Source organism: Cervus elaphus, chromosome 13 (genome assembly GCF_910594005.1).
Source record: "Cervus elaphus chromosome 13, mCerEla1.1, whole genome shotgun sequence".
NCBI classification, from domain to species: Eukaryota; Metazoa; Chordata; class Mammalia; order Artiodactyla; family Cervidae; genus Cervus; species Cervus elaphus.
Window position 1 is genome coordinate 20857787 of NC_057827.1, and position 12461 is coordinate 20870247.

The 12461-nt window shown below is 37.4% G+C and overlaps 1 protein-coding gene and 1 pseudogene across 3 annotated transcripts in view; one reads left to right on the top strand and one right to left on the bottom strand.

Annotated features, from left to right (window-relative positions):
• The window catches only part of AGBL1 (AGBL carboxypeptidase 1), a 909156-nt gene that overhangs the window by 223995 nt on the left and 672700 nt on the right, over window positions 1-12461 (top strand). The window lies entirely within an intron of this gene.
• LOC122707080 lies at window positions 4348-4443 on the bottom strand (annotated as a pseudogene).

Consider the following 12461-nt stretch of genomic DNA (forward strand, 5'->3'; position numbering starts at 1 on the left):
CCCCCTCTTTAGGGTCTGCCCTCACGGAGACATTTCCTAGAAATGCACACAATCCAAACACACTGCTTATTGAAGACCATCATTGTTATGTTAACTTTTCTATTTTCTCCACATTTCCCCCATCCCCTCACATTATTTTTGTCTTTTTAAAAGATTTTTATGATGTGGACCATTTTTAAAAGTCTTTACTGAATCTGTTACGACATTGCTTCTGATTTATGTTTTGCATTTTTGGCTGTGAGGCGTGTGGGATCTTGGTTCCCTCATCAGGGTCTGAACCTGCGCCGCCTCTGCAGTGGTAACTCCGAGTCTTAACCACTGGACCACCAGAGAAGTCCCTCACATTTTCAATGACCATTTCAGTCCAGGGCAAGTTGAGTTCCTTTTTAGTTTGGGGGTCACATCTCTGTGATGGAAGCTTCATGTTTTTCTCAGGAACTTTCTTGCTGATTCTTTTCCCCTTTGGACATCTCTCCATCCACACCCCTGAGCCGCGTTGTCTTGACGATCCTCAAGAAGAACCTGAGAGGGGGAACAAATCTGTGAGAATTTTCAAAGGGAGAATGACATTCTCTTGTTAGAAGCTGTCGTTCTCCAAGCGAATAGCGGCTGCCTGACTCACGGACTGGTGACAGACAAGAAACAACAGAGGTGAATGGAAGCGGGCAGGTCTGCTATTTCTGCTCTTGGAGACACCTCTACCTGGCATTTATTATAACCTGAAAGAGCAGAGTTCACCCTTCTGTGCCTGGAGGTGAGGTGATCTTACAAGTCTGGCATAGCCTCTGACACACTGTTCTTTCCAGGGGGCCTGAGGTGGGGAGAACAAGAGACTGTGTTTGCCGCTGTTAAAGAATACCTTTCTCTTGTTCTTTCTCTTAAAAATATTCATACAAGAGCAATGTTCTATTCAGGCTGCCATTATGCTAAAAGCTTTTTCTTGGAAGACAATAGCTGTTCTCAGGAAAAAAAAGATTTACACGGGGTCCCCAGGGTATAATGAGCTACCACACAGCGCCTGCCTCGGGCTGGGAGTTGTCACTTGTAAGTGGTTTTAAATTAGAACGGAGTGGAAAAACACACAGTTACAGAATTCCCCTTTTGGCTTCTTTGCAAATCATTCTCCATCCTTTCCGGCCTCTGTCTCTTCCTGAGACACCTGATCAGGTACGGACTTTCCAGCGAGGAGAGTGTGAGGTGACAACGGTCCAAGGAAAACAGAAACGTGAAGTGGAAACCTCTCCCTCTTGGAAACTTCTGTTTCTGCCTGGAGGCACGTGAGGCTGAGTATTTACTAAGGGATCACTGAATTTCAGAGCTTCAGCATCCATAGACCGTGGAGTCCAGATTCCTCCATTGCTAGTGAGGGATTGAAGGTCAGAAGCACGAACTGACCTGTGTTGGTCTCCCAGCTGGTTGATGGCAGATGGGGTTTGAAACTTCCGACCTCTCGTCTCCTGATTAAATTAAGTGCTTTTCTCTCTCTCCTGTTTTTTTTGGTAATGCATTGCTGTTGACAAATATTAGAACTAAAAAATGAACTACAAGAGTATGAATAACTTCTCTGTATGGAAGTTTTTAATAAAAAAAGTTAGAAATACTGAATTGTAACCTTTTCTTGTCTTATGGTTTCCATCTTTTCAGGCAACCAGGGCTAGGAACCATGGTAGATATTAGGAAGATAGAGATGAATAGGACGTGATTCTAGTCTTTGAGACACTCTTGATAAGCATTGTGTTTGTGTGTATGTGTGTGACTTGATAAGCATTGTGTTTGTGTATATGTGTGTGACTTATGTAAACAAGTCATTATGATACAGAAGTTATATGAGAACAAAGTTCAATGGAAGCACTGAAAAGAGCCTTTTTCTTCTTGGTGGAATCAAAGGGGGAATGGTACCCAGGAGGGACAGCTTTGTAAATCCCATGTGCATGAAGATCCTTTATTGACACACCTTTTCTTTTGAAGAAATCTCAGTGGACAATCTCAAACTATTTAAAGAACTGTTTAAATCTTTCTTGAGAAGACATGAAAAGGGGAATATATAAAACACATGCAAACCATCGTAAATTCATCTTTCTTACTGTTACCAATCTACACATACAAATAGAGGTTCACAATAATCCCACTGTTTTTCAATATAAGCCTTTAAAACTATGACATTCAGATCAGTTAAGTATCTCCTTTCTACTTCCCATTTTGGTCCAGTCACTCTAAGAAAAGGAAGATGAAGAATTCTTTCTCCTTCCAAGGCTGGTTGGAGGCAGTGGGAAAAACTACAAAATCTTACAGTTGAATAGTTTTGCTTATTATACACAATCACGTAGTTTACTCTCACAGAGTTTTTACATAATATATCATTTAGTCCTTATAGTTCCTTTGTTCTATAATGATAAAACTGAGATTAAGTATCAATGCCATTGATCTGTGTCTTGAACTCAGACTATTGCATGCAGTGACATGGAGGTGTATCTTTCCAAGCAGGAAAATAGCTTTTGTAGAGACATGGAGGTCTGGAAATAATCTCTGTGAACATCTCAGGGTGTCAGAACTACAGGATGGTGGATTGAGTATGGGATCAGAAAATAAGGTGGGAAAGTAAATTGGGCTGAGTTTAAAAATATACCTTATTTTTCATATTAGTTTCTCCTGAAGGCAATGATGAACTAATAGAATGCTGTTAAAAGAGAGAAATGACAAGATCAGATTTGTTTTGGAGGAAGATCTTGTGGCAGTAATGTAGGGGATGGAGGAGGAAATGGCAACCTACTCCAGTATTCTTGCCTGGAAAATTCCATGGACAGAGGACCCTGGAGGGCTACAGTGTCTGGGTCGCAAAGAGTCAGACCCAACTGAGCACACACAATACAGGGGAAGTCTGGAGTGTGAACGTGGTGACATGATGCCCAGCACAGAGAAGTTCATAAGCATTTAGACCCTAGATTCAGACTCCCTGGGGTCCTAGTCTTGACTCTTCCATTTATTAGCTTCATGAGCTTGGAAAATATGTCTCAACACTCCATGCCGAGGTTCTCCACTTACAAATTGCAGATGACAACAGTACCTTCTTCACGGGGCAATCTGAAGCTTGTAAAAGGACTTAGAGCATGGTACACAGTAATCAAGAAAAAATAACAACTGTTAGTCGTCTACCTGGTTGATGAGATTCCCAGGGAAGATAAGGCTATGGAAATGGGAGGGGAGGGTCTGAATTTAGGGGATATGTCTAAGTTAGGAGTGAGAGGCCTTGTGATTAACAGAGAGTAGGGATAAAGAAGAAGGAGTTGAACTATTTTTCCTTTGGGTGATGGGTGCACAGTTTAATACCAATAGAAGAATACTTGAGTGAGTGAGACTGTTGTGAATGGATATTGAGTTCAGTTTTGGAAATATTCATTTCCAGAGGCCTGCAAATTATATAACTAAGGTTAAACATGATTATAAAGCCAATATGCAATAAAATGTAATCCATTTCAGAGGGAAATAAAGATTGCATTACCTGAATAATTTTCTCAATTAGTAAGGATACTATAAGTTGACTCTATGTGGTTACTGAAGCAGAAGCACGTAATATATTTCATCAGAATCCATGCCAAAACTGTTCTATTCTGTAAATATGTTCATAGGATTTAACAATTTATATCTTTTCAAGGTAATTGACTGTTTACAAAATGTTTATATGTGATTAACTGTTCCTCACAATAGCTCTGTGAGGTAAAGAAAAAAAAAATTACATTTGTGGTTTCCATTTTTAGCTGATAAAATTGAGGCCTGAAAAAGTCATGTGGTTAGTAAGAGCTGGAGCTCAAATTTATCCCCAAATGCTCTGATTCCTAAGCTCCATAGCCCTAATTCCATATTCTATGACCTTTCAGCTCTTCAGTCATGAGAGAAAATCCTTTATTGTTGAGGTGCAATTCCCTGCATGTAAAAATACTTGTTTATACAGCGGGTAATACAGTCTAGGCTTCTCCAATGTGCCTAGTACCTGTATAGTCCCATTAACATCAATAACCATTGTAATTTTTAAAAAAAATCTGTACCACAAGTCCTTTAATTAATAATTTATTTATTTTGTCTTTTTCTGTAAACTTCTTTTAAAACTTATTTTTAATTGAAGGATCATTGCTTTACAATATTGTGTTGGTTTCTGCCATATGTGGGCATCAGCCATGGATATACCGATGTTGCGTCCCTCCTGAGCCTCCCTCCCACCTCCCACCCCATCTCAGCCCCCTCGGTTGTCACGGAGACCTGGTCTGACTTCCTTGAGTCATGCAGCAAATTCCCACTGGCTGTCTTTGGACACATGGTAGTGTATATGTTTCCATGCTACTCTCTCCTTTCAGAAATAAGGAACGCTTCACGAATTTGTGCGCAGGGGCCATGCTAATCTTCTCTGTACTGTTTCAATTTTAGTGTATATGCTGCTGAAGTGAGCACAACAATTTATTTTTATTTTCTGCCATTGATACCATGAAATTCCATGTTAGGATAGAATAGCCCTTGTAATTTTAGTAAAATCTAAATCTTTCTGCCTCCACAAAACCCTTCTCACCTGTATCTTACCCCTTAAACATTCCATACCCTTCAACCACACTCATCTTCTTTCTATTCCTTCAACACAGCGACTAAATTATCTTCCCCAGGCCTCTGGATTTGCTGTTCCCTCTGAGTGGAAAACTTTACCTTTGTAGCTTGGCAAGACTGATTTCTTCTTGTCCTATATTATCCTTGCTCAGGTTGAGGAAACCTTCCCAGGTCACCATATGTAATGTTCTCTCGCTCAGAACCTCATTATTACATGACTTTGTCCTATCTTCCTCACAGCCCCTACGACAGCTCCATACGGACACAGATTACATGCTGTATGTTTTCACTGTTGTATCTCTAGGGTCTAACAGTTCCTGCAGAAAGCTGGTGCACACTCAATATTTATTGAACAAATACAAGAAATCTTTGCATCTATTTTTCCTTCCACCCACAATGCAGGGACACCCCTAGAAAAGTTAACAATTTCCTTAGGTATTTCATGGGTTACACTCAGGTAGCCTCACCTGTACTCATAACGTAGCTGTTGGATACAGTCACCCTCATGGGCCACTCGATTCTTCCCTGATGCCTGAGCTTGTTTTGTTAGTTGTCAGCTGTCCTCGAAGCTACTGAAAGGATTCTTGCTACTGCCATTGCTGGGTTTTCAGAGAGTTGCTTAATTCCGTGTAAAGTTGGGTGGATTAGCACTCTCCCCAAAACAATGCTGCTTGGCACCAAAGCTCCTTAATTTCCTCTGAAAGAAGCTCATTCTTCATACACTGGACAGGGACAAGCTGGCAACCCATGTCTCCATTATTCAGATGTTTTTTTTTTTCTCAGAGTCCCTCACCTAAGACTTGAAAACTCAAACTCTAAAAAAAAAAAAAAAAAAAAAAGAAAACTCAAACTCTTCACTTGTCTTCCAGCCTCAAATCCTAAGGCTTCCTGCCTACCAGCACATGCTCTCAAGGGTGGGTCATGACCAACCTTCCAGTTCCCCAAATAATCAAACTCAGTTTACCAGGCTGCACTAACCAGACACTCTGATTCATATATTTCATGGACGTCTCATAACATGACTGGCTTCCCAGGTGGTGCTAGTGGGTAAAGAATCCACTGCCAATGCAGGAGATGCAAGAAACCTGGGTTCAATCCCCGGATCAGGAAGATCCCCTGGAATAGGAAATGGCAACCCACTTCAGTATTCTTGCCTGGAAAATTCCATGGACAGAAGAGTCTGACGGGTTACAGCCCATGGGGTTGCAAAGAGTTGGATGACTGAGCACACATGTACAGCATGACCGTGAGTTTGTTATTAAAATCCCTTATTTTAATATAAAAGGACAATGTAGTTTATTATTTATGGATATTTACATATAGAGAAAAGTATAAAACCATGCTGAAAAAAGATAATACCAGATTCAAAATAGTGATTCCATCTGAAGATGGTGGAGCAGAAAGAGGAAAAAAATGAATATTTATCAGGGAGTTTGAATTTCTTAAAGGAAGAGAATTTTAAGGGAGATATGACAGAAAGTGTGAGCTTTTAAATCTGAATGGGCAGGCACATGAGTGTCTGTCCTATTGTTTTTTTGTATCTCCAACTATATTTGTATTTCATATTTAAAATTTAAAAATTAAATTAAAATTTAAAATGTCAACATATCACCCTTAATCAAAAATTGATAAACTAGTATGAAATATGAAATTAGCCACATATTTCTCATCTTATTATTCCCTAAGCAATTGCTTTTAACAGGTTCATGTTTTTCTTCAGTACACACAAGCACACACACACATACATATACACTCACACATAAACATAAACACATGAACTCATGCATACTGATTCCTGAAATTTAGACTTAATGAACTTAAATTAGCCTTCCTGACAATTCTGTCCTGTGAAAGTCCAAATCTCTTCCCCAGGAATTCCAAGATTGACAACCTCACTAAATTCTGTATTACCAATTATATTCCCACAAAAATGTAGGAGATTATTTTCCTCCAGGGCCCAACCAAAAATGGATTTACCAGTCTTCTACATTTTCCTGTTAGTTAAAAAAAATTAATCCCCCTCTTTTAAAATAGTATTTCAGTGTTATTTCCATTTGACTCTCTTTGTGCATTACTCAAGTGATCCATATTTTTAAATGTTATTTATGTATCTTCCTTTTAAGTTACTCAATTTTGAGTCATTTGTCTATTATTTTATTAGATGCTTTGCCTTTTCCTAAATGATGTAATAGGAGCTCTTTGTATATTAGAAATATTCTTTGTTAAACATTGATTTATTTAGCAAATATTTATTAAGTATTGATCATTGTTTTAAGATAGGGCATCAAGTGGTTGATGTTTTCTCCTAGTCTGTCACTTCTTTTTAAATTTGTTAACATCTTTGCTTAGTTTTCATAGAATCTAGTATAATAATATTTTCCTTTATACTTATGAAAGTAATGTGTTAGGGAAAAAATATGATTTTTAAAGATGATGGAAGTAAGGCCCAGTGAGTTAAAAGCGACTTGTGCATGGTTGCATAGCTATTAAGTATGAAGCCAGAAATTGGAAACTGGGTCTTTTATAATAACAAAAATTGCTTTATTTTAAATGTAACACTTATAAAAGAATTCATGTAACATAAAGGTCTAAGTTAAGAACAATAAAATGTACACCCAGGGATATACTACCCATTTTAAGAAATAGAGCATTACTCCATATTTTAACCCCTGTAATCCTTGTTCCTATGTGTGTGCTCAGCCATGTCTGACTCTTTGCGACCCATGGACTACAGCCCACCAGGCTCCTCTGTCCATGTGATTTCCCAGGCCAGAAACACTGGAGTTGTAGCCCACCAGGTTCTTCTCTCCATGGGATTCTCCAGGCAAGAATACTGGAATTGGTTGCCATGTCTTCCTCCAGGGGATCTTCCTGACCCAAGGATCAAACCCATGTCTCCTGTGCCTCCTGCATTGCAGACAGATTTTTACTGCTGAGCCACTGGAAACCTATGATAAATCTGGGCAGCATATGAAATTTAAAAAGCAGAGACATCACTTTGCTGACAAATGTCTTAATAGTCAAAGCTATGGTTTTTCCAGTAGTCACGTACAGATGTGAGAGTTGGATCGTAAAGAAGGCTGAGAGCCAAAGAACTGATGCTTTCAAACTGTAGTGCTGGAGAAAACTCTTGAGATTCCCTTGGACAGCAAGGAGATCAAACCAGTTAATCCTAAAGGAAATCAACCCTGGATATTCACTGGAAGGACTGATGCTGAAGCTGAAGTTCCAATGCTTTGGCCACCTGATGTGAAGAGCCAATTCGTTGGAAAAGATCCTGATGCTGGGAAAGGTTGAGGAGAAGGGGGTGACAGAGAATGAGATGGTTGGATGGCATCACCAATTCAATGGAAATGAATTTGAGCAAACTCTGGGAGATATTGAAAGACAGGGAAGCCTGGCATGCTGCAGTTCATGGGATTGCACAGAGTTGGACACCACTTAGTGACTGAACAACAATACCAACAATTTAGTGTTTTGTTTCTGGTTGCCCTCAAGATTTTCTCACTAACTTTGGTTTTCAGCAGTTTGACTATCATCTATATAGGTGAGATATATGTAGATATGCTTATATCATTTAGCCTGCTTAGAATTCTGTGAGCTACTTGCATTAAGGATTGATTCCTTAATTTCTCTTTCTAATTTTTCATTGTTAATATATAGAAATGCAAGTGATTCATTGATTTTGTACCCTGCAAATTTGCTAAATTCACTGATTAGCTCTAGTAATTTTCTGATACTATCTTTATGGTTTTCTATGTACAGTATCATGTCATATGCAAACAGTGAGAGCTTTACTTCTTTTCCTATCCAGATTCCTTTTATTTATTTTTCTTCTCTGATTGCTATAGCTAGGACTTCCAGGACTATGTTGAATAATAGTGGCGAAAGTGGACACCCTTGTCTTGTTCCTGATCTTAGGGGGAATGCTTTCAGTTTTTCATCATTGAGAATAATGTTTGCTGTAGGCGTATCATATATGGCCTTTACTATGTTGAGGTAGGTTCCTTCTATGTCCATTTTTTGGAGTTTTAATCATAAATATTAGGTGCTGAATTTTGTCATAGGCTTTTTCTTCATCTATTGAGATGATCATATGGTTTTATCTTTCAGTTTGTTAATATGGTGTATCACATTGATTGATTTGCATATATTGAAGAATCCTTGCATCTGGAATAAACCCAACTTGATCATGGTGTATAAGCTCTTTGATGTGTTGCTGAATTCTGTTTGCTAAAATTTTGTTGTTCATCAGTGATATTGGCCTGTAGTTTTCTTTCTATGTGTTGTCTTTATATGGTTTTGGTATCAGGGTGATGGTGGACTTGTAGAAAGAATTTGGAATTGTTCCTTCCTCTGCAATTTTTTTGAAAGAGTTTTAGAAGGATAGGCATTAGCTCTTCTCTAAATGCCTGATAGAATTCTCCCGTGAAGCCATCTGCTCCTGGGCTTTTGATTTTTGGGAGATTTTTGATCACAGCTTCAATTTCAGTGCTTGTAATTGAGTAGTTCATAATTTCTATTTCTTCCTAGTTCAGTCTTGGAAGATTGAGCTTTTCTAAGAATCTGTCCATTTATTCCAGGTTATATATTTCATTTCCATATAATTGTTCATAATAGCCTCTTATAATCCTTCGTATTTCTGCATTGTCTGTTGTAATCTCTTCTTTTTCATTTCTAATTTTGTTGATTTGATTCTTCTCTCTTTTATTCTTGATGAGTCTGGCTAAGGGTTTGTCAATTTTGTTTATCTTCTCAAAGAACCAGCTTTTAGTTTTATTAATCTTTACTATTGTTTGTTTCATTTCTTTTTCATTTATTGCTGCTCATATGTTTATGATTTTTTTCCTTCTACTAATTTTGGGGTTTTCTTGTTCTTCTTTTTGTAGTACACCACTGCTTTAGGTGTAAACTTAGGTTGTCTATTTGATGTTTTTCTTGTTTCTTGAGATAGGATTGTATTGCAGTGATCTTCCCTCTTAGAACTGCTTTTGCTGCATCCCATAGGTTTTGAGTTGTTGTATTCTCATTCTCATTTGTTTCTAGAAATTTTTTGATTTCCCTTTTGATTTCTTCAGTAACCTGTTGGTTATTTAGAAATGTGTTGTTTAATCTCCATATGTTTGTGTTTCTTACAGCTTTTTTCTTCTAATTGGTGTCTAGTCTCATAGCATTATGGCTGGAGATGCTTGGTATGATTTCACTTTTCTTAAATTTACTGAGGTTTGATTTGTGACCCAAGATGTGGTCTATCCTGGAGAATGTCCCATGTGCACTTGAAAAGAAGGTGTATTCTTCTGCATTTAGATGGGATATACTGAAGATATCAATGAGATCCATCTCATCTAATGTATCATTTAAGCCTTGTATTTCCCTATTAATTTACCATTTTGATGATCTGTCCATTGGTGTGAGTGAGGTGTTAAAGTCTTCTACTATTATTGTGTTACTGTCAATTTCTTCTTTTATGTCTGTTAGTGTTTGTCTTATGTATTGAGGTGCTCCTATGTTGGGTGCATAGACATTTATAACTGTCATGTCTTCCTCTTGGATTGATCCCTTGGTCATTATGTAGTGTCCTTCCTTGTCTCTTGTAATCTTCTTTATTTTAAGGTCAATTTTGTCTGATATAAGGATTGCTACTCCAGCTTTCTTTTGCTTCCTATTGCATGGAATATATTTTTCCATTCTCTCACTTTCAGTCTATATGTGTTGAGGTCTGAAGTGGGTTTCTTGTAGACAGCATATATATGGGTCTTGTTTTTGTATCCATTCAGCCAGTCTGTGTCTTTTGTTTGGAACATTTAATCCATTTACATTTAAAGCAATTATTGATATATATGTTCCTATTGCCATTTCCTAATTGTTTGGGGTTGATTTTGTAGGTCTTTTTCCTTCTGTTGCATTTCTTGACTATAGAAGTCTGTTTAGCATTTGTTGTAAAGCTGGTTTGGTGGTACTGAATTCTCTTAAGTTTTGCTTGTCTGAAAAGCTTTTTATTTCTCCATCAATTTTGAATGAGATACTTGCTGGGTACAGTAATCTGGGTTGTAGATTTCTCCATTTCAGTACTTTAAATATATCCTGCTGTTCCCTTCTGGCCGGCAGAGTTTCTGCTGAAAGATCAGCTGTTACGTGTATGGGGTTTCCCTTCTATGTTACTTGTTGCTTCTCCCTTGCTGCTTTTAATATTCTTTCTTTGTTTAGTCTTTGTTAGTTTGATTAGTGTGTGTCTTGGCATGTTCCTCCTTGGGTTTATCCTATATGGCAGTCTTTTTGTCTCTTGGAGTTTATTGGCTATTTCCTTTTCCATGTTGGGGAAATTTTCAACTATTATCTCTTCAAAAATTTTCTCATACCCTTTCTTTTTCTCTTCTTCTTCTGGGACCCCTATAATTCAAATGTTAGCATGTCTGATATGGTCCCAGAGGTCTCTGAGACTGTCCTCAGCTCTTTTCATTCTTTTTACTTTATTTTGCTCTTCAGAAGTTATTTCCACCATTTTATTTTCCAGCTCACTGATTCATTCTTTTGCTTAGATATTCTGCTATTGATTCCTTCTAGCATATTTTTAATTTCAGTAATTGTGCTGTTTGTCTCTGTATGCTTATTTTTTAATTCTTCTAGGTCTTTGTTAATTCATTCTTTCATTTTCTCCATTTTGTTTTCAAGGTTTTTGATCATCTTTACTATCATTATTCTGAATTTTTTTCAGGAAATTTTCCTATTTCCTCTTCATTTGGACTTCTATGTTTCTAGTTTGTTCCTTTATTTGTGCAGTATTTCTCTGTGTTTTCATTTTTTTTTTTAAGTTATTGTGTTTGAAGTATCTTTTTTCCCAGGCTTCAAGGAAAGTTGAATTCTTTCCTTGAAGAAGGTTGAATTCTTTCTTCCTTTTTGTTTCAGCCCTCCTAAGGTTGGTCCAGTGGTTTGTTTGAGCTTTGTATAGGGTGAGATATGTGCTAAGTTTTTGTTCGTCTCTTTGTTTCCTTTTTTTTTTCCTTACTCAGCGCAAGGCTGAGTGAGGTGGTAATCATGTCTGCTGATGATTGGGTTTGTATTTTTATTTTGTTTGTTGTTTAGGTGAGATGTCCTGCACAGGGTGCTACTGGTGGTTGGGTGATGCTGGGTCTTGTATTCAAGTGGGTTCCTTTGTGTGAGTTCTCACTATTTGATACTCCTTAGGGTTGGTTCTCTGGTAGTCTAGGGCCTTGGAGTCAGTGCTCCCACTCTAAAGGCTCAGGGTTTGATTTCTGGTCAGGAACGAATATCCCACAAGTGGTTTGTTATGGCATTAAGGGAGAGTAAAACAAATATCCAAAAACGAGAAACCAAAGATGAACCCCAGATGAATGGCAGTTACAAAATCACACAAATAATATTAAAATAATGGAATATACACATATACATATACACCCATGAACAAAGTGAAAACAGTCCAACAAAAAGTACAGTAAAGTACAGTAGATTGATCTGGCAAATAAAGGAAATCAAAAATTATATTTACCAGTTAAGAACAAAACTAACTTAAGCACAAACTGGAAAACAAAACTAAAGGAAGGTGTCAACTGGGGAAAAAAACAATGAAAACAAAACTAACAAATACATTGAGAGGAAAGGAAAGAAAGAAAGAATAGATATGCAAAGTTAAATAGAAGTAGATAAAGAAGATTTATATACATTAAAGATTAAATGCAAGGGGGAAACAACAGTAGAAAAGGCAAACGAAGGTATAAATGTAGAAAAAATATAATAGGTTTTAAAAATTAAAATTATAAAAAAAGGAAAGAAAAAAAAATGGAAGAAAGAAAAAAGGGGAAGAAAGGAAAACTCCACAGGACTGCAAAAGTCCAATATAGAAGCAGAGGTTT